The 24,000-nt window shown below is 42.4% G+C and overlaps 1 protein-coding gene across 6 annotated transcripts in view; it reads right to left on the reverse strand.

The window, feature by feature from the left end:
* ZFAND6 (zinc finger AN1-type containing 6) overlaps positions 1 to 24,000 on the reverse strand; it is an 81,001-nt gene that overhangs the window by 44,798 nt on the left and 12,203 nt on the right. For 2 of the 6 annotated variants that reach the window (XM_084817273.1, XM_084817271.1), the window contains exon 1: positions 21,382 to 24,000. This exon is cut by the window's right edge and continues 12,203 nt beyond it. The exons of 3 other annotated variants lie outside the window; for them this stretch is intronic. The gene's annotated coding sequence lies outside the window, so the exon portion shown is untranslated. One more of the 6 variants, XM_084817270.1, reaches the window with a different exon arrangement.

Raw genomic sequence — 24,000 nt, forward strand, 5'->3', positions numbered from 1 at the left:
CTGATTCATGCCTCTCGGACTAAGGCATGGATCCGAACTCAGATTTCCACTGGATTTCACACTTCAGCTCCCAGCAGCTTAAGCATATCAAAACAGATTTAAAATTGCATCGTTTTGAGGAGAAATGCATTTAGAAATGTGTATCTTGAGAGAAAATAAGTTTTGGGCGCAATCCTATGAAGATAGTCGCCCGTCTCCCAACTTGGAGGCTGCAACTATCCAATGCAGGGTGGCCAGAGCACAGAGGGGATCCTCTCCTCCATGCTCCCCCCACCCTGCATTTTCAGCCAGAAGTGTGATTTTGAATGTCAAGCTGGGGACTTGGGAGCAGGGGTGGGGGATAGGCGGAGGCTCCGTGGCACATTGGAAGCCTTGTAAAGCGGCTTCAGTGGTCTCCTCCCCTCCCCTGGGACCGCCCCCCTTTTGCCCTCTCTGCGCTCCATTTCCAAGTGGGGAGCTTGGTTCCCAGAAATCGAAAAATCCTATGGCCATCTAGACAGTGTCTATTGCTCTCTCCGAAACATGCATTTAAATACATATGTAAATGGAAATTTTCATGTGGATTAAAAATATATATTGCAGATTGATGTGGCTACTGGGTGGAACAGACTGGTCATCATACAACATGTGCATGTGACACAGACTGGAAAGAGACTCATTTGTTCATCCCTATGTAGCTGTGAAGTGTTAGCACACTAGTGTTCCATGGCCTGATTCAGACATGATGTCAGCAGTGTGGAACCGTATGTGGGTAACGGTTTTGGGTTTGTTTGTTTGTTTTTTGCAGTCTGAGTCATGTTTATATTGGGTCCAACACACACTGGGCCACTGATGTCAGCAATCCAGAACCAAGTAGCTTCCTTTAAGACAGAGATAGGCAACCTGGTGCCCTCTGGAGATTTTGGACTACAATGCCCATAAGCACTAGTCAGCATGGCCAATGGTCAGGGATTAAGGGGGTTGTAGTCCAAAACATCTGGAGGGCACATAGTTACCTACCCCTGGTTTAAGGTCACCAAAAGTTGACTGTGCAGAGTTTTTATGAGTTTGGGAAAGGATTTGGCTCCAAACCACCCGTTATACTTCACTGTCTTGAGACAGTATTGTAAGGTAAATATAAGGACAGTTCTTCATCTTCCATTTTTCCCTGTATAGGAGCTATGTGAAGTAGTTCTATAAAGCCCTGCTTTAAATTTTTACTCAGAGCACCAGGTGATGGGCAAAGTCTTACTTCATTCTGACTGCCAAATCAAGACATTCCAAATAGACAAAGATTCTATGCCACATAGACAAAAAGCGGGTGCAGACTAACAAGATTCCTATAGTTATCCAAGACTGGCACTTGGGCTAGGAGAGGAAAGAGGAGGGCAGAGCTGGACATCCAGAAGAGCTGATAGGCAATTAGGCAAAAGACAACCTAAATTCAACAGTCCCCATGCTAAAGAGAAGATGAGTTCCATCTTGTTTGCATAGCCTTTGAGCAGGCAGAAACAATTGTGGAGCCAGGTTATTACATCATCTGAAATGCCCTTCAACTACATCTTATTTTAGGAAGGGTTTTCTTTAGTGCATGAAACACATCATGAATAGCTTGATTACACCGGAACAGTATCTACCATGTACACTAAAGGCCGAGTGCAGCAGTGATACAGATTAATGGAAGACCGGTTTAAGGATCAAAGGAGAGCCAGTGTAGTGTAGTGGTGAGAGTGACGGACTGGGAGCCGGGAGATCCGGGTTCTAGTCCCCACTTGGCCATGGAAGCTCACTGGGTGACTTTGGGCCAGTCACAGACTCTCAGCCCAACCTACCTCACAGGGTTGTTGTTGTGAGGATACAACGGTGAGGAGGAGGAGAATGTAAGCCGCCTTGAGTTCCTTGCGAGAGGGAGAAAGGCGGGGTATAAATGCAATAAATAAATAAATAAATAAGATTATAAATAGTTATAAAGCAGCAGAACCTGTCAATAACTGGTTAATCTTGAGACAGGGGATGCTAACTGCAAGGGGAAAAAGAAAAGAAATATCTTTAATGTGAAAGATGCCAAGCACTGGAGGGGGGGGGGGAGAGAGAGTTCATCTTTCTTTCTTTTTAATGAAAAGCATTCACAACTCCCTGCTGAGTTCCCAAGTGGCATTATTCATAAAACAGGCAATTCCTTACTCCAACATAATCACAGTAATAATCAGAAACGGCATCCTGAAAAGGATTTATGAAGAGGCATTATGACACTGGCTTTTTATTTCATGGCATACCACTTCAACAGCGACTTAAAAAGAAGCTGTAAACAAAATACAAGCTACCTGATCATGAACTGAAAGAGTTTCATACAAATGACAGTTCTAGAAACAGAAGGGTTTATTACCAAGCTATTGACTGGGTTTCTTTTTTTACATTGTTTTGAGACTACCACTTTATGCTGACGCATCTAATGTACCCTCAAAGGTACAAAAGACTAAATGAAACACAGTCCAAGACATGACACATCAGAGGGGTTGTCAAATTACACTGCTTGTTCCACTGAGTAGATGAAAGGTGAGGCTATCTTTCTGATTGGACCACAGTCATTCAAAGAGCACTGAAAAGTTTTAAAACTTATACCTGAAAAATAATTATGATAAGCGTATTGAGGAAAGTAAAACGGAAGGACTTTGTTCTTGTATGATGGTTTTCCAGTGAATTCTAAAAATAAAAGGATTTTAATCTTTTATGCTCTCTGAATAGGTTGAACATGAGACAAATCTAGTAGCATGCATTCAGACAGATGCATAGGCAGGGATTAATCCAAATTGAACAGAGAATGTGCAAATCCACCGGCAACTGTGAACAAAGTCGAAAGTGAGATGGTGCACGTTATGCCAAAACTGAGGGGTTTGCATTACCAAAGCAATCCCCAAGCTTGTCTTCCCTCCCTCCACAATTCAATTAAGATTCAATTAACTGGAGGATATAGCTATCAATGGCTACTAGTCATGATGGCTATAGAATACCTTCAGTATCAGGGGCAGCATGCCTCTCCATACCAACTGCTGTGGAACATGAGCAGAAAGGTATTATTGTGCTCGTGTCCAGCTTGTGGGCTTCCCACAGGCAGCTGGTTGGCCACTTTGGAAACAGAATGCTGGTCTAGTCAGGCCTTTGGTCTGATCTAGCATGGCTCTTCATACACTTAACTGCCTCCTGTTTAGTACTTATCATAGTCTGCCATTACATCCAAACTGCCAAAACACAGAGATGCTACCAAGAGCTGGAAGCAGTTGCAAAATTTGGTGTGTGTGCGGGAGAAGGAGAGTATGAGAGAAGCTGTACTCACCTCCCCACTGGTTCTCTGGCCAAGCAGGCTACAGTTAAGATGAGCTGCCTTCTTGCAGGTGTCTGGGGAAGAGCTGGCATTGGCCCTAATTAAATTGCCTATGTGGTTGAAATGATTATCTCTCTTCTTTTTAGGGAAAGAAGGAATTTGGTTTCAAATGGAGTTGTTGAAAACACTGCATGCAACCAGGAACGACGTCCTACAAGTGTCGATGCATTGGCTGTTTGGGGAGGTTTATAGCAGAGAGTTCCTCCAAATAAAATACAAGAACTTGTATCAGTGGCAAAGCTTCATTTCTAAAGAAGTGCCGAGACTCAACTTTGGAAGTCATGGTCCTGTCCTCTCACATGAAAGGCATCCCCTGGATTTGTACTCTACATGTTGTCGCACGTGTTAAAATTGATGACGTGCAAACTCCAAAGTCACCAGTTACCACTATATTACTTGTGCTAGACCCAATTTCTTCGACTGACTTAAAAAAAAGAGTGTATGTGTGTGTGTGTGTGTGTGTGTGTACAAACATACAACACCCCTGTAGTCCAAACCGGTTTTAGAACTATGAAGCAAGAACACATATTATGGCTCTACATCTTTGGTTGAAAAATACCTGTAACATATGACAGTATCCTGTAGAACCCCCAGTCCCCATCCCCTGCCCTCCCAGAGGAAAATAAAAAGAAAACAGTTACAAAACTGCTATTAAACAATTACAAAACTCTCTGGAACCCCTGGAAGATGCATGTGGGAACCAACAGTTCTATAGAACCTTAGTTCAAAAACACGGAGTTCCTCTGTGTTTAGTGGTACCAAGTACACACTCTTAAGAACTTTGAAGTTGCCTTGCTGGATCAGACCAAGGTGTATCTGTTCCAACATCTTTTGCAAGGGTCTGGGCAATCGGCAAGACACTTCATGGTCTACCAGAAACAGGTCAATGGTCTGCCTTCTGCCCACCCCAACATAGAAAGGTACCTGCTTGAGTAATATGCTCCATCAAGGGTGGGGAACACATGGCCCTCCAGATGTCAAACTACAACTCCCATCAGCCCTAGCCAGCATAGCCAATGATGAGTGATGATGGGAGCTGCAATGCAACAGTATCTTGAGAGCCACATGTTCTGCACCCCTGCACTACAAGATTGCACACACCTTGTTCCCCATGTGCAACTAACTATTTAGTGAAAATAATTGTTAATGATAAATACGGTCCTACGTTTATTTGGTTCATTTTATATCCTAAAATACTTGCATTGTCGAACTCAATGCAAGAGCATACCTGGGACTCCCAGGCAGTCTCCCATCCAGGCACTGACCAGCCCCAGACCAACTTAGCTTCATCAAGGTTACTGTAATGTGTGCCCAGAACTACTTAGCTAGTTCTCTGCCAAATTGTTCTAATTGCATGACTTGAATTTTGTATGTATTCAGAACTGTTAAATGGGATAATGAAAAGAGCACATAATTTTCCACATCTCCCTGCCAAATGAGGTGAGATGGATGGCTACTGAGGAGAGGGCCTTTTCTGTTGTGACACCCCAGTTGTGGAATACCTCCCCAGAGAGGCTTGCCTGACGCCTATATTGTGGTCTTTTTGGCTCCAGGTGAAGACCTTATTTTCCCAGGCATTTTCGTTTTTCAGTTTCTCTTGCTTTTAAACCTGTTATTGTATTTTTTTAAATCTTTACACTGCTTCTGGCTTTTACTATGGTTTTATGCTACAGTTTTAAAAGTGACATGTTCTATTTTATAGTGCTGTATTTTAGGTTTTTAATTGTTCTGAACTGGCCAGAGACGATTATTTTATTACATTTCTATACTACTATTGGGTATTATTACAAATGTAATAATATAAATAAATAACCAGTAGAGCAGTGGCAAGCACACAAGCATGTATTCCTTCTGGCAGTTTGGTTGAGAAAATCACAACTTGATATAGTTTATTTACTAACAGTCATGTCAGTTGCAGATTTGCACAAACATTGGCCTAAACTGACTGAATTACAAAACGATGTCTTGGGTCTTTATTTTTGTTTTTGTATAGTAATTCAACACTCCCCTCCTCTTCCTGACATAGACAGAATACACAGAAGAACATCCTGACCAAAGACAGAACACACAGAATGTAAATGTACGCATGCCTGCATTAACTGACATTCTGTCAGTTAAAGCAAGTAGTTCAACGTTCTGACATTCACAAGCAAAGAGACAAGCAAAGAGGTAAGATGTTATTTTCAGCCTAGATTTCAGAACTGGCCATTCAAGAATAAGTCCTGGGTCAGTTCAAGTCAATGTCCTTACAGGAAATTAATTGCTGTAAACTGAGCCTACAGCAAAACCTGCCATCCCGTGTCAAATCACTGACTTGCTAACCCAGACCTGTCTGTTAGTAGCCTTCCACAGCCCCAGGCAAATGTGTCTCCTGGCCTTGCTACCCCAAATGCTTTGACTGGTGAAGACAGGAATTGGACATGGGGCCTTCTATATGCAAAGCACATGTTTTACAACTGAGTTATACCGCTCCACATGAAATGCTTTATTTGAAGGTGCACCAGCACAGCCATTTTCCATTTTCAAACACTGCATATGACATTTTATGTTATATTTCTGCCCAGAGGATGCAAAATACATTTTTAAAATCATCATTATCTTCATCAATGAAGACTGCCACATTTATCTCAGCAAATGGTAGATGTTACACTGGACTCTCAATTTTATGAAAGTAGCTCTTTCCAAAAGAAAAGCCAGGAAGTTCGAACGTTTTCAGATTTCATACAAAAGAATCCATAGGCAGGAAAGCAAGACAAATACTCACACCCACTTTCCAGCTAATGAAAGAGTACAACAATTTACATACACCGCTTGGCAGGAGGCCAATTCCTGATTGTGTCATATCTTCAAAAAGTCAAGCTGCCTGCATGGATACAGATTGCCCAGGAGTATTAGCATGGAAAATGAATGTCGCAAGAAGAATCACTGACTTGCAGGAAGCTGAGATTTGATGCTTACCATGGGTACACGCAAAGCTTATCCTGTAGTTAACCTCAAGGAAATACAAAGGCTGCTTCCTACTTGACTGCTACTTCCTCCTTTGACTCTCTGAACTTAAGCCAGAGTCTATGAATAGGAAAGGGAGAAAGGAGGTACTATTTTTAGAAGGAAAGGCTGGCTCAAAGACAGAAGGGAAAGAAACAGTTGAGTTTCCTACATCTCTTAATTTGAAGAGCATGTTTTTGGATTCTGACCACTGTATTTTAAGAGACGCAAAGAACTGTGCAGCTAGTTCTGTGTGTCCAAGGGGCCTTTTGGCTTGTATTTCTTGAATAGCAAGCCCCCACCCCCAGCCCCCACATGGTGAACCACTTTCAAAACTTGGAAAATGTTCAAAAGCAGTTTATGGTACACCATGTTTAGAGGATCAACAATTCCACTGGGCATGTTTAAAGTAGCAGTCTGAATCCTAGCTAATATCACTTCGATCCAGGTTTTGTAAGGTAGTCTAAAAATTCAATGCCCCTTCCAAGGAGATGACATTTTCCAACACTGCACTTAGAGAAGGTATTCAAAATTTGATGCTGGTTTCCAAAGAAGCTGAAATAACTCTCCAGCTCTGTTTGCTCTTTAGTTACTTCTCCTTATGGCACACCGCTGCATAATTTCATGTAGATGGCACTGTACATGGCTTATACAATGATCCTGCTTTGGTTCTATGAACTGGACCTACTGCTCCTTTCCAACCCAATCTATGTAGCTGTTTAAAATCACAGTGAATTTAGCATAACCACTGCAAATTCATTTCAGCTTGAAACACTTGCATATTAAAGGAGAAAATTAGGTATTTCTTGAGCCAAGCAGTCTATCTTCTAAGGTATCCCAAAAATGTCACCCCAGCATATAACAACCAATTCACATTCTACATGTTTGCTACATTATATATTGTGTGTGGTGGAATGCTGTCTGTTGCTATATTTTTATGGACTTTTTCAAGTTACAAATGCATTGTTTCATAAAAACTAACTTAGTAACATAATGAATGCGTATAATATCAGTCAAACTGGGCAACTGGAATGGATCAATATTTGTCAAATCTAAAATCAAAGTTGTAATCAACTCTTCTCAGGTGACTGAGAAGCCCATATATAGGAAGCCCATATAGTTATGCCCACTACTCTTCAAATTAAGCTAAAATTAGTATGTTAACAGTTTCATTGCCTACACACACACATGCTCACACACACACCTCACTTAAAATCTAAACAAAGGGAAATGTATGCCATTGAGTTGTCATGTCTTTAAATATTTACGTATATTCCAGTAAAAATAATTTCCAAGTAAAGCTTTGAGTTTGTTTAAATATAACTTTTCAACCACATTAAGCACACTTTATTGATTTTTCTCACCAAATCAAATCTTGGTTCAATTATTTTGGCTACTAGAAAAAAACTTCTGGGACATGTATACAACACATAAAATTAATGTGGCTTTTTAAAAAGTTTTGTTTACTGGATATCGATCTAACAACAGGCTAAATCAGATCTCGATCAATTTAGGGCAGTGAAGAGTTTTCCAGAAAACCCACATCACAGAGAGAATTCGCACTAGGTAGCCACAGGTCCGTCCTGAACATTTGGGTACACGTGTAGCTTCTTGCTCATTCAGGCTGGGATACAGTCTCATACAGACTACTCAATAATAAATCTGAGGTGACAACATCAGGATCCTGACTGTGTAAACAAATCCTAAAACAATATCTTCGCTGGGTGATGATGGTGGGTTCATAGGCAGGGATGGGCAAACCAGTCAATTCATGTCTCTTTCACATGCGTTCACCCAGTCTGTCCTGTCCCATGTACGCATTGATCTGTGATTTTTAAAATATGCATGAAAACTCAATATATACATCTGTAAACATATTGGGCAGTATGCAGCCACTAATGTAAATTATGTTGCACTAGAGTAAACAACTCTAGCACAATGCCAATAGCATTTCCTGGGGAAATCGGCATATTGGGCAATCAAGCAAGCATATATTCACAAGTCTCAGATGTCATTATTACTAGAACACACAAAGATATCATGATTCAGCCACCTAGATATTGTATTTATTTAGTGCATTTATGTACACTAAACAGCATGCACTCCGCATGGGCCTTGTTTTCAAGAAAGATGGCAGCTTTTTTGCTGCCGCCCTGCCACTGGATTTCAGCCGCATATCTCATGGTGCAGGCAGGGTTGTGATGCCCATTTGGGATCCAGGGGGGCAGTGCTGCCCCCCGACCCCCAAACGTTGCCCACCCCTGCCTTAGACCATGCCCTGTGATAGAACCAAGAGTTCAAGCCAGACAACCAAGCAATTCAGCATCACCCTCATAAGCAGCCTTTACCAACTCAGAAAGCCTTTCTCCTCAGCTACAAGAGATCCATTAAACAGATCTGCAGCCTGACAGCTACAATGCCTTGGAGAGCAAAGCTATGGCCTAACACATCACTTGAATATCTCACTCTAGTGCCAGAAATTGTCCATATTTCATATTTCATTTTACAGAAAGTAGTGGCAGCAAGCAAGAGAGAAAACATTGCCCTGGGTTTAGATACACATTTTGGTTAACATGCCATTAAATAAGTAGGGCTGCCTGCAACTATGGTAAAGGAATGTTTACCGACTGATCTGTTAAGCTATCGATTGAATATGCATAGGGTTAAAACAATACTTCTGAAGCAAGCCAGCTTCATAGATCAAGATTTGAAGTTGATGGTTACAGTGAGTCATTCATAAGTCTAAACACAGATTGTCCTGGTTTTCAGACATAAAGCTAAACTAGTCAGTAAAAAAATTAAAATGAAAGTTCCCATCTCCTCCTCGTGGACGTACTGGAGAAGGGAGGGAGTGCCCAAGGATTACCTAGACTTGTTCCCGTAATGCTAAACCAGGGGTGCAGAATCACCAGCCTGGAGGCCTAATCCATCTTGCCAGGCTCCCCAGTTCAACCTGTAGAGGCCCCTAGGGTTCCTCCAGAGGAATCCCCCCTGAAGGAAATCTTCGCTGCTATCTCCAATCACGAATTGGAGATAACAGCAGAGAATCAGCTAGCAGGGGACTCAACTGACACTGGGAACTCCATGCCTCTCCTTAGCACAGAGAAACTAGGCAGGGTGATGATGTAAGCAGGCATGGACATGCGCATTAACATCACCTGGCCCATGGACAGCTTGGTGGGAGGGGGCAATGTGGCCCCCACCTAAATTAGTACTGCACCTGAGTGCTAAACCCTAGTTTAGCATCATGTCCAACACAGTCAACATGACGTGTTAGTGCTGTTGAATGTTCAAAGCATGTTATCAAACTCAAGTATGTGTAATACAAATAACATACTGCACTTTTATTCCAAAACAAGTCATCTGATAAACAGGGTTCAACCAATACTTAATTACAGGATGAATGACCGAGTTAGAGCTTTGGCAGTTTGAGAGGCCTGAGAGACGGACAGTGAGACTCCTCAATGATGAGAAGAGGTGATACACACACACAAAATTAAGTAGGTCCCGAGCAGCACTCCCAAGAATTTGTTGACACCAGCTATGACAAGGCACAAATAGGAGGTCAAAAGTTCCACATGACTTTGCAGCAAGTCAAGTTGGTCACAGTTTGAAAAAGGAAGGAGCCACGTCAGATAATGAAAGAAGGCAGCGAGAATTGTCTTCTGCATTAAAAGGATACAGAAAAAAAAGTAAGCTTTCCGATACGGTAAATTGTGAAGTGCAATAAAATCTGCAATCTGGGCTGCTGTTGTTAAGAGGTCATTTAAAGGCCACCTTGACAGAATTCCTCAGGTTTGAGACAAAAATGATTTCTTGCGGTCGATTCATATGTTTGCCTCTAAGGAGGCAAAGTCCTTGTATAATTCAGCACTTCACCTTTGTGTGATGGAGCTATTTTTTTTCTGTTCCACCCAATGTTAAAATCGCTGGAATTTTCACACTGGAGAACTAGATGACTAGAGCCAATGTGGTGTAGTCATTAGAGTGTTGGACTAAAGAGACGTAGGTTCAAAATCCCACGCAGACATGAAACTCACTGGGTGACCCTGGTCCACTCACTCGCAGCCTAACCTACCTCACAGGGCTGTTATGAGGATAAAATATTAAGGTGGTATATACGACCTTGAGCTCCTTAGAGGAAAGAGCTCTTACTTATACAAGTGTAGTAGTAATAAGTGGTAAGTTTCACACAACAGCGTTGCCACCTCAGAATGACTCAGGGATTTTTTTCCCCCCCACCACAGAGGCAAACCTGTGCATTTGCCATTATCTTTTTTGCTCAAAGGAAGCCACGTAGCCTTCTAAGTACCAAATAAGGTTGTTGCTTTCAAATATTTGCATTGAGTTGGTTGACTTCACACACAGGACTGAGGAGATATGAGGGCCAAAACAGAGCTTAGTTTAAATGTGTGTCTAGCAGCTATGTTTTCTTCTCATGTTTACACGGGGGCCCCACTCCAGAGCTTCAAAGCCCCCTACTTCCTCCACCACTCTAGGGTCTGAGTCCAGATTGGGGGGCCCTGCACCTACTCTAAAGTAAAAATGAAAATGTAGCTCCTAAACACATGTTTAAAGTGTTAACCCTTTCAACCCTTTTAGCCCTGAGAACAAAGTGCATGTGTGCGTGCAAGTCTATTCATGTTTACTTAGAAGCAATTCTCACTGTGTTCAATAGGGCTTGCTTTCAAGAAACAGCACTTAGGGCTGCAGCATGAGCCTTCGCTTCCCTTGAAAGTATCTTTAAAAACCCACAGAAGTCTACCTCTGCAATACCAACTCTTTCCACATGTCACATAGCATCTTAAATTAAAAAGAGATTTTAGGGCAATCAGCCAACCTTCTTTTCACCTGTAAACTTCAGCATAGGATCGACTCACACCAAGATGTCTCCCTATGTCGCCTTCTCCCCCATAATATGTGATACATTATGAGTTTCCTTGTTCTTCCCCACCATCCAAGCACCCAACAGCATGGAGTAAAGGCAGGGAAATTAATGGTGTCTCATCACAGGTAAGGGAATTCATGGAGAATAGAACCATGCAGCACCAAGAGGTCATCTTTTGCCACCACCACATCATTTGGCCTTACTTGAAGTTTGAAAACAAGCTTCAAAAAAGAAAAAGCTGAACTCAGTCAATAATCACAGAACAACCCTAGCTAGCAACAGAACCTCCTGGGCGTACCTGTAAAAGCCACACACAATTCAAGAAGCCATTCTAGAATGCCTTCTATCTCTATGAACTTTCTGAACCAAAACAACAGAAAACCATCAAGCTCAGTGGTACAGCTAGGTAATTAATGGTCTTATGGGAGCCCCTTTTAGACAGTCTAGTGAATTACTTCAATTGTAAAGCACACAACTAACAATACTCTTCCCTCCGCAGCCCATGAACTGCCATTCCATGCTATAACACTGATTCTTATCTCCTTATATGCTGCAACGCATGCCAACCCTGATTAAAAAAAATAATACTCTGAGCATGAGCAATTTTGCATTTTAAACTCCCTTGAATCATAGCGCCATCATGACTACAAGAATAAAATGGGAGTTTGGTTCTGCTACCATGATGCCCTCATGACGTGCCATACTCTGGTTGGTCATTGCACCACTGTTTACGATATACGTGAGCCTCGTGTGGCGCAGAGTGGTAGGTGGCAGTATTGCAACCGAAACTCTCCCCACGACCTGAGTTCGATCCCAGTGGAAGCTGGGTCCCAGGTAGCCGGCTCAGGCTGACCCAGCCTTCCATCCTTCCGAGGTCAGTAAAATGAGTACCCAGTTTGCTGGGGGAAAGGTAGTCACGACTGGGGAAGGCAATGGCAAACCACCCCGCTACAGTCTGCCATGAAAACACCAGCGAAAGCGGCGTCCCTCTAGGAGTCAGCAATGACTCGGTGCTTGCACAGGAGGAACCTTTCCTTTCCTTACGATATATGACAGAGAGGTCAGACAAGAAAAGCAGCCTTTAACAGCTCATTTTACCTTCTCATCAACACCAACACAGATTTACACAAAAGTCTGCATTAATAAAAGAAGCACCCCAATGTGTTTTCTGGAAAATTACGACAATTTGCATCAGAAAATGTCCAGTTTGCATTGGAAAATGTTCTGATGCCCTAGAGAGATAGAATTTAGTGTGATTATTTTACTTGTAGTTAGTAAACAAAAGCTTAAAAAGTACCCCATGTTATTTTATTTTCCCAAAAACACAAATTTTGGCCTGAAATATTGGGGGGGATTAAATCAGCTTAAAGCGATGTAAATGTTATATATGTAGACATTTTTACAGGAATACTTGTAAAAATTTAAAGACAGTAGCATGTACTTCCCTTACGTTGTTTAAATTTAAGGAGGAGGGAACCCAAAATACTGCAAACTGTTGGCACACTAATAGATCTTAGCAACCCAAAGAACTGCACAAGATATGCTGACATTTCAACTGAGTTCAGCTCTCTTTCAGTGAGGTTGTTGGGGCACCTTCAGTTTCTCTGCCACTATATTAATTCTCTTAGTTCTATTTCACACTGAGACATATGTATATCAATGACATATATGTATTCTCTCATACAGTCACTACTAGGGACAATATTTAATAATAATTTCAATTATATTTTCTCTGTAATTGTTTTTGGTAGAAAGGTGGGGTACAAATAAATAGGGATAATTATCTGAAAAATATTAATGACAACTTTGAAACTGCCAAGCTCGACTAATATTCCATTTGCAATTGGCATCCATTCATTGTTACTCGAGAATTTATGAAACGGATTTTTTTTCTGGGGGAAAATAAAGCAATGGAAAACTTTCGGCCCCGCATCACTGTGGGGTGCAACAGCAAAAGGAGAGCTACTGCCGTCAAGCCCTGCTGGTGGGCTTAGGAACATCGGAAGCTATCTTAGACTGATTCAGTCCATGGGTCCATCTAGGCCATTACTGTTGACCCTGACTGGCAGTGGCTCTCCGAGGTTTCAGGCAGGAGTTTTTCCAGCCCTCCCTGGATACGCCAGGGGTCAGACTTGGGGCCTTCTGAATGCAAAGCAGGGGCTCTACCTCCTTCCTGTTGTTCATGATACCGGACTTTCAGTCTGATCCAGCAGGGCTGCTTTTCTGTTCATGGGGCTTCCCCACTTCAATGGGCATAGGAGTCTAGCTTGATTTTTCAAGGGCAGTTCAGCCCCGTTGACAGCACTACCAGCCGCCCACAACATACAGTTTAGGAATCACTGTTTCAAGCCGTTCAGACATGGCCTTGTACTAGCAAAGGAATTTGTTTTGTTGTGGGCGACTGTTTGTTTTGGCAAAGCTGGACGCTCCAAGAGGCCCGGCCATCGCTCTCCTAGCAACACTGAGGATTCCAGTCCCTACACTTTGATCAGAACACAAAGTTCAAGATTTCAAGTGCTTGTGGTCACAGGGAAAGAGGGACAAAAAACACCTTGGAAAGCTAAAGGGAGTGGAAGAAGAAGTAGGTTTTACTTCTGTGCAATACACAAGCAATAAAGACCTTTTAAAAATGCAGAAGCAAACATTAGAAATTCAGGGTAACCAAGGTCTGCAGATCCAAGCAACAAATGAAACCTGATTTCCACCCTTCTCCTAACACCCATTTTTAAAGGGTGTTGTTGTTTTTTTGCCAATACCTACATAAATTCTCTTAACACATACTTAACTGTATTTCATTATTGATTTTTAAAGTTCAAAATCATCAAAAAGATTACTAGAAGGATATGCTGACCTGACTGAAGATGTTGGGTAGAGCTGTGCTTTACTTCTTACATGTCCTTTAAGGAACTGCTATTGAACATTTTTCTGTTAAATATACAGATCTTGAGAGCAAAACCTTTACTGCCTTCCTTAGGGACACGTGAAATGCACATGATTAATTTCACTGCTGTTGTTCAGTCGTTCAGTCGTGTCCGACTCTTCGTGACCCCATGGACCATAGCACGCCAGGCCTTCCTGTCCTGCGCTCTCTCCCGGAGTGTGCTCAAGTTCATATTCATTGCATCGGTGATGCTATCTAGCCATCTCATCCTCTGCCATCCCCTTCTCCTTTTGCCTTCAGTCTTTCCCAGCATCAGGATCTTTTCCAGAGAGTTTTCTCTTCGCATTAGGTGGCCAAAATATTTGAGCTTCAGCTTCAGTATCTGTCCTTCCAATGAGCACTCAGGGTTGATTTCCTAAATGCAAAATCTGACAACTTGAAAAGGGTATGGTTGTCTTAAAAAGCAAAGTTTCTAGCCCACATGAGTCAGGAAAACAGCAGGGCAACAGAGGAAGCATATGGCATATCTTGGCATGATTTCTTGTAGTTAAAGGAAGCAGCTTCAGAAGAGGGCACAATGCCCCATCCATCAGTACTATTATGAACATAAGACCAGCTCTGTCTATTCAGTCCTGCATTTGGTTCCCACACTGGCCAATTGGATTCCCATGAGAAGCTCACAAGCTATTCCCCATCTCTGTTGCAAATCATGCCCCTACGTCGGTCAGTCCTTCCACTCATTTTGCTTGCTCCCTAAATTATCTGTAGATTTTAGACGATGGCATCGCTCATATACACTTTTTTTAACATGCAGAGTTCTTCACAATCCTTTCATTTATCCGGTCATCCTGCAATGCTGATCATAAGGATTCCCATTTCACAGATGAGAACCAAGGCTGAAAAAGCAGTGTCTGGTACAGAACACCCCAGAAAACATAACAGGCAATTGGAATATAAACTGGAACTGAGCGGTCCTTCTCATTCAGCCTGTCCGGTCAGCTGGATGAGGAGGGATATTTCAAGGTCTGAAAGTGCAGATCTGACTACCTGTGGGGCAAAGACCCAGATAAACCAACTTCAGTAGCACCACCACCATCACCACCCACACCTGGAACTGAGCTCTGTTTCTCATCCAGTTCGGCCTGTTCTGCAACAAATAGGCATTACTTGGCAGCAGCCTGCCACCAATCCTTTCGATGACTTTTTGAACTGATTGGTTATGGTAGCCTACCCCAGCCTGGTCCCATCGAGATGTGTTAGACTACAACTCCCAGCATTCCCAGCTAGCATGGCTGACTGGGGAATGCTGGGGGTTGTAGTCCAATACCAATGGAGGGCATCAGGTTGGAGAAGGCTGGGTTATGACATTGCACAAGTTGTGTGCATGCATATTTAAAACGGATTTTATATTTACAGCTTTGTTTTCTTTCATTTGACCTCTTTTATCCCCCACCCCCAAAACCATTTGCTTTCCATAGCTTGTGAGCCCCTTGGGGACAGAACTATTAACACTTGGAAAAAGTGATGTAAGCCACTGAGGCCATGGGATAAAGCGGGGGTACACAATAAAATAAATGCCCAGCCACTGGAACAGAGGTGCTCTGTAAAACTATGCATACATGTTGGCTTAATTTGGGTAACTGACACATATAACTGAGTGTCCTTGGTGCAGAATTTGTGCAATTTTCAAGAAGATCACATAACACCTACATAGGAGCGAGATTTCGACTACTGAAATGTGCACGTTATCCCAAGATAACTACTACGTTCTGGGAATATACCAGCTGCAGCCATCCTCCTGGCTTTTCCATTTGTCCCTTAGTGTTCTGATACGAAACTCTTGAGTTGCTGTTTCCTTCTCTTGGGAACGTGGGCTCAATATTGTTAACATATAATGCTAAATGTGAAAAAATGCACCTGTGCATCTGTACCAATTTTAATGCAATGTTCCAGAAAAGGGGGTGGGGAGGAGAGAAGAAGAAAAACCTTGAGATGTCTCTGTGGGACTACAAAACAGCAGCTGGGCAAGAAATCAGAAGTTTGACTATTTGCCTATAGTATTAACTAGGGTCTGTAGTAAGTTAGTAGATCTGCACAAATTCAGTTTTTTTTTTTTTAAGGACTCTAATGAAGAAGAAAGGCTTTCAGTTATCACTGAAAGTTAGTACCTCTTTAATACTGATTTTTATCATCAGGGAAACAGGAGGTAGAATGCTAGTCAGGAGTATTGAGACAATTAGAGCAGACTTCCCCATTCTGGTGCTCTCCAAATGTTTTGGACTATAAGTCACAGCATTCCTGACCAGTGGTCATGGTGGGTGAGGCTGGCCAGAGTTGAAGCCCAACACATCTGGAGGCCACAAATTTGTGGAAGGCTGGAATACAGGATGGAGTGTAGACTGCACCAGACCTTTCAGTGACAGATCACATGAAGAAAAAAGGAGCAAACTGGTGCTGACCTGCGTGTGCGTGTTTGTGTGTGTTTCAGTTCTTAAGAACACTGACAGACTCCTTTTGTTAAAAGTGACAGGTACTGGAATAGAGAACATGTCTGAGTGGTCTCAAGGTAATTTCCACTACAGAACTACTGGAGCAAGGCCAGATTTCTGGAATTTTTCTTTGTGCTTAACTCTACCCAACTGATTCATGCCATACCTTCCCTAATTAATTCTTAACTGTTAGGCTGGAATCCCTGCCCCCAAATCTAGGAGCCCTTATCTAATTATCTAGGTCCCTTAGTTTTAGTGTGGGGTGTGCAGCCCAAGGACAGGTGTGTCAGCTCATTTGCTATTTGTATCTTAACTTCTTTTTTTGTACTTAGATCTATCTATCTTAAAACCTTCTCTTCCTAATCAATTTAACCAAGACTTTGATGGAATCTGCTGACTTCTGTAGACTCTGAAATTTTATTTACGGTATACTTTGTTGCATGCTATGCTTTTGAGAACTGTATAGCTGAAAATCAGCATTATCAGTGGATTATAAATATATATCAGATTACTTAGGTGCTTTTGTGTGGAATGAACAGACAATTCATGTTCTGGCCAAAAGGAGCAAGTCACTTTAGCCTCCCAGTGGCCCTTGATTCTCTGGCTGATGCATGAGGACAGAATCTGCAGTCCCAAGAAACTCTCAGTTGGTACTGGCTATTCCTTCTGGCAAGGAATAGCCAGTATTCCTTGCAGCGTTCCTGATGTTCTTGCTGGAAGCCAGAGTCTGCAATCGCAGGGAACTGGTGGCGCAGGGTGCAATCCTATGCATATTTAAAAAGAAAAAAAGTCCTACAACTCCCAGCATTCCCCAGCCAGCATGTCAGAGTCCCCATCCCATCCTCAAATCAAAAGCCCTAGTCAGGCGTTCACATACCTAGGTAGATCAACCACATGAGGAGGAACAGAGCTTCAGCTCCGCTCTTCTCCATCACATTCGTTGCCCTGCATTCAGGAAGGGGGACTGTCTGAAAAGAAAAACCTCCTGGATTTTCCAGCGTTCTGGCTTGTGTGGAGACCCTCCGTAGACAGAGGAAGCTCTCCATTTCATACAGCCGCCCTCCATAAGTAGAGGGCAATGAACATAATGGGGGGAGGGGGCTGGAGCGCACTCCCTCAAGTGTTTGATCTATCTGCTAAGTGAATGCCTGGGTAAGGGTTTTCATTTGAGGATGGGATGGGGACTCTGACATGCTTATTAAATAAAAAAAACTGCACTTTCACATGCCATGAACTTCATAACCCTGATATTTTTCAGACGTTTAGTGAATATGCTTTTGTTGTTGTTGTTCAGTCGTTCAGTCGTGTCCGACTCTTCGTGACCCCATGGACCATAGCACGCTAGGCCTTCCTGTCCTGCGCTCTCTCCCGGAGCGGGCTCAAGTCCATATTCATTGCATCGCTGATGCTATCTAGCCATCTCATCCTCTGCTGCCCCCTTCTCCTTTTGCCTTCAGTCTTTCCCAGCTTCAGGGTCTTTTCCAGGGAGTTTTCTCTTCACATTAGGTGGCCAAAATATTTGAGCTTCAGTTTCAGTATCTGTCCTTCCAATGAGCACTCAGGGTTGATTTCCTTTAGGATTTAGGATTTAGAATATGCTTTTAGTTCATACTAATAACATCCCCTTCATCAGAAACACAGACCTGTACCAAGCTAAAAGACACAGTTGCAGAAGATTCGATACAAGAGCCCCCAGGTGCACACAGAGAAGAACAGGTACATCTGGAGAGATTTCAAATCCCTGAGCAACCTACTGCTTGCAGTTTTTCCAGCCACCAGTGTCCCTTTCCTTAAGGATCTATGCTAAGAGGGTGTCCAACCATTTATTGGATCCCTGCCCAAGCTAATAGGTTCTTCCCTGTCTTTAAAAAGCAGGCCCTCATGCATGCTCTCTCACAAACTGCTTTTTAAAAAGTCTCTCAGCTTCACATGTACTTTGACACACGATGATGGGTGGATGGCCTGCGTACTTGTCAGCTAAATAGCCTATTCAGTATTGAATGGGAAACTTGGTACTTAAAATGAGATCTCTCATTTTTAAGCTGTTAGGACTAGAAGTCTAAGAACAAGAAACATTTAGGATATTCTGTTTCCTGTTAAGCTATTAAGACCTAAGAATGTTTAGTACAGCTCTGTTTAACAACAAGAAATGTTTTATGCCATTTTATGCAAGTTAGATTTTGATGTGACGTTATAAGTATATTTCTAATAAAATAAAAAAATGAAAAAGATCAAAAGATATTTCCCTTACTAATTCCTGTAGTGTGGATTCAATTCTTTAAAACTGAACCCACCTAAAACAATTTTTGGTGTAAGCTTTATTTGAAGTGTATTGATCAGCTCTGAGTAGTTAACAGGCAGCCAAAGGCTTCCCAAATACTGGAACTCTAGTTTAAAAACACTCAGCAAAGGCCGAATTAGTAACAGGGGAGGGGGCACACCACTCTTTGAGTAGCACAAGCCCAATTTTTAAAATTAGGTTTCTCTCCCGTTTTTCCTCCAAGAAGAACAGAAAAGAATGCATGGTGCTTCTACCCTCTCGTGTTATCCTCAAAACACCCTGTGAGGTAGGCTAGGATAAGAGATGGCAAATGGACCAAAGAGCTTCATGGCTCAGCAGGGATTTGAACATGGGTCTCCCCAGTTCTAGTGGGACATTAGCCACTACGTGCACAGAGAGCCAGGACTAGTTCTCACAAGACAGTACGAGAGTTGATAAATCTCTGAGCTGTACGATTTCAGACTGCAGGTGTAAGCTTATGATTGAGCACTCCTCAATTAATGAAACACAGACAGACAGGAATGGCCGAGCTCTGCCAGAGCTTTCTATGACTTCGAATACAGACAAGAATATTTGTCCTCCCTCAAAGAGTTGCTTGCCAGCTATGCCAACAAACTATTATGTTTATCTTTCAGGGCAGATTTGCTTTTACAAATAGCTTGAACTCTATCCATGCATAGAAATTCTCCAGCAGCTCCAAATATGTAGACCGGGGGGGGGGGGGGAGAGACTTCTGTTGCCTTTTGTAACAACAGAAAAGTTTGCATTTTGAGACTCAAGTTGCATCAGGCATTGAATAGTCAAGCCAAGTAAGATTAATCTAGATAGGATCAGAAACTAGTTTTATGAGAACGCCTCCGAAGAGAAGAAAGGGCAGCCTTCCCCAAGGTAGTACCCTCCAGATGTTTTGGACTTCAACATCCAGCAGCGCCAGCAGCATGGCTAATTGTCAGGAATGCTGGGAGTTATAGTTCAAAACATCTGGAGACCGCCAGTGTAGGGAACACTATGGTAGACTGCCAACAAGTCCCATTGTTATAACCACCACCATCACCTCCTCTCTTGCCTGTGGGGGACAACCAATATTTCCTGTGGCCTCCAGATGCTGATCTCTAATATAGAAACATCTGCTCAAAAAAGCTGATTAGGTGGTCCCCCTTAGCTTTCCCCCTGTGGGAAGTCACCTCTGATGTAAACTAAAGTTTGTTCCACTTAGTTGAAAATGCAATGCACATTTCCTCAGTAATGAAAGATCTGGCAATTGGCTAATCTGTCCTTGTCAGACAGAAGAGATCACACTACACATCTACAAATTCCTGTTGACTCTAGATGTATAGCATTAGGCCATGGCAAGGGAGAGCAGAAGGTGCCTCTGGAACTCTTAGGAAAAGATCATAGAATCATAGGGTTGGAAGGGGCCTACAAGACCATCGTGTCCAACCCCCTGCTCAATGCAGGAAGCCTGATTCCCAGGTGGTCTCCCATCCAAGTACTAACCAGGGCTGACCCTACTTAGCTTCTGAGATCAGACAAGATCAGGCACATCCAGCCCTTTGCTCGTCTATATTTAACACTGATCCACCCACCCCAGTCACAGCTACCTGATTAAAAACAAACACACACCCCAAACACATATTAGAGATGCAGAACATACAAACAACCCAAAGATACAACACACTGTGTTTTTAGATGTACGTGGTGGCAATATTGGCCAATTCCAGCCGGAAATCCTATTCTAACACTAAAGAATTATATTATAGGCTGCTAGCTTAGTTAAGTCTCATGCAGGGAAATCTGAATTAAAAGAAGCACAGTCGCACACTCAGGAATGTAAACTTTTGAACATTTCCCCCCTGCAGACCCTGTGAGAAATGCATGAGAAGCTACAGCATGATCTCACAAGATCTCCAGTCCCCTTGTAAACAGACATACCAGAGTACATTTATCTGTACAAAGATGATCTTGAGGATGCAATTTAAAGCCAGACTCCGCTCCTCCCAAGGGAAAGCATTTAAAGGCTGATGCCTTCATTATACAATCCAACATAAGCTGCCAACATTCTCTCCTTGCACCCCTGCTGCTCCCCCATCAGATCCAAATAAGTTAAGAGGTTAAAAGCGAATCAAGAAGATTTAGGCGAATCAAGAAGATTTAGGCGCTGCAGTGTTATACAAAAACAGACCTATGAGCCCATAGCCCTGTAAAACAGATAGACAGATCTCCCCACACTTTTTAAAAATTCTTTCTGAATAAAAAGAAGGAAGTTTAAACTGGAGATCCATGAAAAATATAAACTCAGTCAAGTTTGTGCCTTGACACCTGATTTCCTGTCCAAAGATCTCTTTTGTTCTGCTCTCCTGCATAAATTTTAATATCTTGCCAGCACCAGAAAACGAACAATGGCAAAACCAGCTACAAGTACACAGACCCAACTGACTTCGAGCCAAAGTGGGAAACTGTACAAACGTTTAAAACGACAACAAAAAGGAAGCCTACCAACAAAATCTGTACAATTTTCTGTTTGCTTCACCCCAGATTAACTTCACTTGAAGCTGGACTCCACTGCAACCTACCCTGAACATGATGCCCCACCTTCTAAAATGTGACTGGCTGAACTGGGCAAACTCCACCCTGTTTGTGAAGCTTATAATCCTAATTGGTAAAAGCTAATATCCATTATTTAAAGAACTTTTTCCTTGCTAGCAGGGTAGGTTAAGCTGGTTAAGACATTCAGAGCAGGCTGGTTTCTTAAAGATACAGTAGACGTATTTGGTAGAGGCAAAAGGCAACGTTCAAGAAACTGGTGTCAAAACAGCATAAACACACAGAGAGAGATCGAGATCAGGCAGCCTTTACAGGGTACCTAAACAAAGGGAAACAAAGATAATCATATTTGGGATCTCAAAGGTAGTAATTACATGCTCGCCAAGAAGCAGGACACTAACCAAGGAAGGTGAAGTAACCTTACAAAACACATATGTAAAAAATGAGGTCACTCTATTATTAGGGAGCTGGACGCTATGTGAAACTTTGCAAATTGAAAAAGCGACTATCTGTTCCGTTTATTTTAAGTTACAGGGTCCATTTTTGTCTTTGCAAAATGTTAACAGACTGAACTACTCCATTATTTACCCCTTTCCTCAGACTCACCAGATACGTTACAAACCACTTGCCAAGTCTTCAGAACGCTATTTTAAATGGTAACTTCTCATATATGGTTGAGAACGTGGTTCTTCAACAAAGTGCCCTACCTGTTATCTCTCCCGCCTTCTATGTTTGTTAGATTTGTATAGCGCCCAACTGGCAAATACCCTCGGGGTGATTTACAATCATAAAACCAAACAACAAAATACAAATAAATAAATAAAAATAATACCACACAGGCATCAAAATAATACAATATTAAACACTAAAAGCATTTTTTTAAAATTGCCATGTTGCCAAGGCTAGTAGCTTTCATATGCATAGGCTCATCTGGAGACAAAGGTTGTGTGGTATGTCATGAATTTAACTCTGGGAAGGGAAAAGTGCTCAAGTTGTTTGTGTGTGTGTGTTTTTAAAAAAACAATGCTTGTGTTTACAGACGCATTTCTCTTTCTCTTTAACTGCAATATGCAATTAGACAGCTGTACCGCTGCTATACAGTCAACCTGCCCCCTCTACCAGATTATCCTATATACTAAGAGTGAACTCAACACTCCAAGTGTGGATCCAGCCAAAATGGCATCATCTGCACACACTAGAGAGAAGAGGGTTTAAGGGCTCATGAACAAGGCTCACTGGTATGGGAGAAAGCCCTTGGGATCAACAAGGTTGTGTGCTGGTTGGGAGGAAGTCACAGGCTTGGAGCCCAGTGGCCTATCCCTACTCAGCTTAACTAAAGTCAACAGCCCAAGTGCACAACAATTCTAGTTTCAAATGGTAAACACCCTGAGGGTGCAACCCTATGCATGTTTAGACAGAAAGAAGTCCTACAGCTTCCAGCATTCGCCAGCCAGCCATGCTGGCTGGGGAATGCTCAGAGTTGTAGGACTTTTCTTCTGTCTAAACATGCATAGAATTGTGCCCTAAGTAGGGATGCTGGAGAAATTTGAGATGGACTAAAATGAGTTTGAATAGCTAAGAATCCGACCTGTGGAATCCATTACAGACTGACGTCCTCAGGCTGTGTGGAGTCTGTGGACTTTTGGATTTATTTTTTTTTACTTTCCCAAAATGTACACAATTTATTTGTAGGAAAATACGGAAGTTTCTGCTGAGGAAAAGTGGAATGGAATGAGGGGGCAATAGGCTAAATGTTACATACTAAGGTAAATTATGTAAATCATTAGGAAACCTCTTATGTAATTATTTGCGCATTTTTCCGCATGATGAAAAAAATTGCATCCGCCTGTGACTGGACGATGGAAGAAAAGTCGCCTGACAATTCATGAAACACAGACAAGAGCAGGCTTTACACAGTCTGTACATCCCTAGCCCTGAGTGACAAGTTCCCTGGGGCTGCAGACTGTAGCAGAACATTAAGGCAAAGGGGAGACCAACCTGGCCCCATACATCGGCCAGAGAAGGAACAGCTGAAGGGCGCTTGTTTTGCCCTTCCCTGCCTGAAAGAATGCCTATAAGAACTTTGAAACTAAGAACTGTCGACTGAGTTTTGCTTTTTTCCTCCTCCCTCCCAATCCCTTTTCCTTATGTGTTGTGTCTTTTAGATCGAAAGCCTGAACAAGTTGGGGCTCTCTACCAAAGAACTGCAACACGCAAAGTAAACCTCAAAATCAAATCTGCTCTGCAAAGTGGAAGAGACCGTAACAGACATGCTGCTGCCTTCGTGCCTGTAAATGAACAGCAACATATGGCCACCAACTGGCATAACGTATGGGGTCAAGAGGATTGGGTTGGGATGGGGTGTGGGGGGAGGGGACACTATCCAATCACACTGTAATTTTAGGCTATTGCAAAGATTAACTGGTCTTGTGGTGCAATCTGAAGATAGAGAGGACCCTGAATTAGAGAGGTGGGAATTAGTTTCAGAGCCAATTTACAGCTGTTCCCTATCATTATAATGATCAGATGAAGTATACTCATGAGGACCACACAGTGCAGAGATTGGATTTT

This window comes from Heloderma suspectum, chromosome 11 (genome assembly GCF_057233095.1).
Source record: "Heloderma suspectum isolate Gila_16-S chromosome 11, 16-S_ref, whole genome shotgun sequence".
Lineage (NCBI taxonomy): Eukaryota > Metazoa > Chordata > Lepidosauria > Squamata > Helodermatidae > Heloderma > Heloderma suspectum.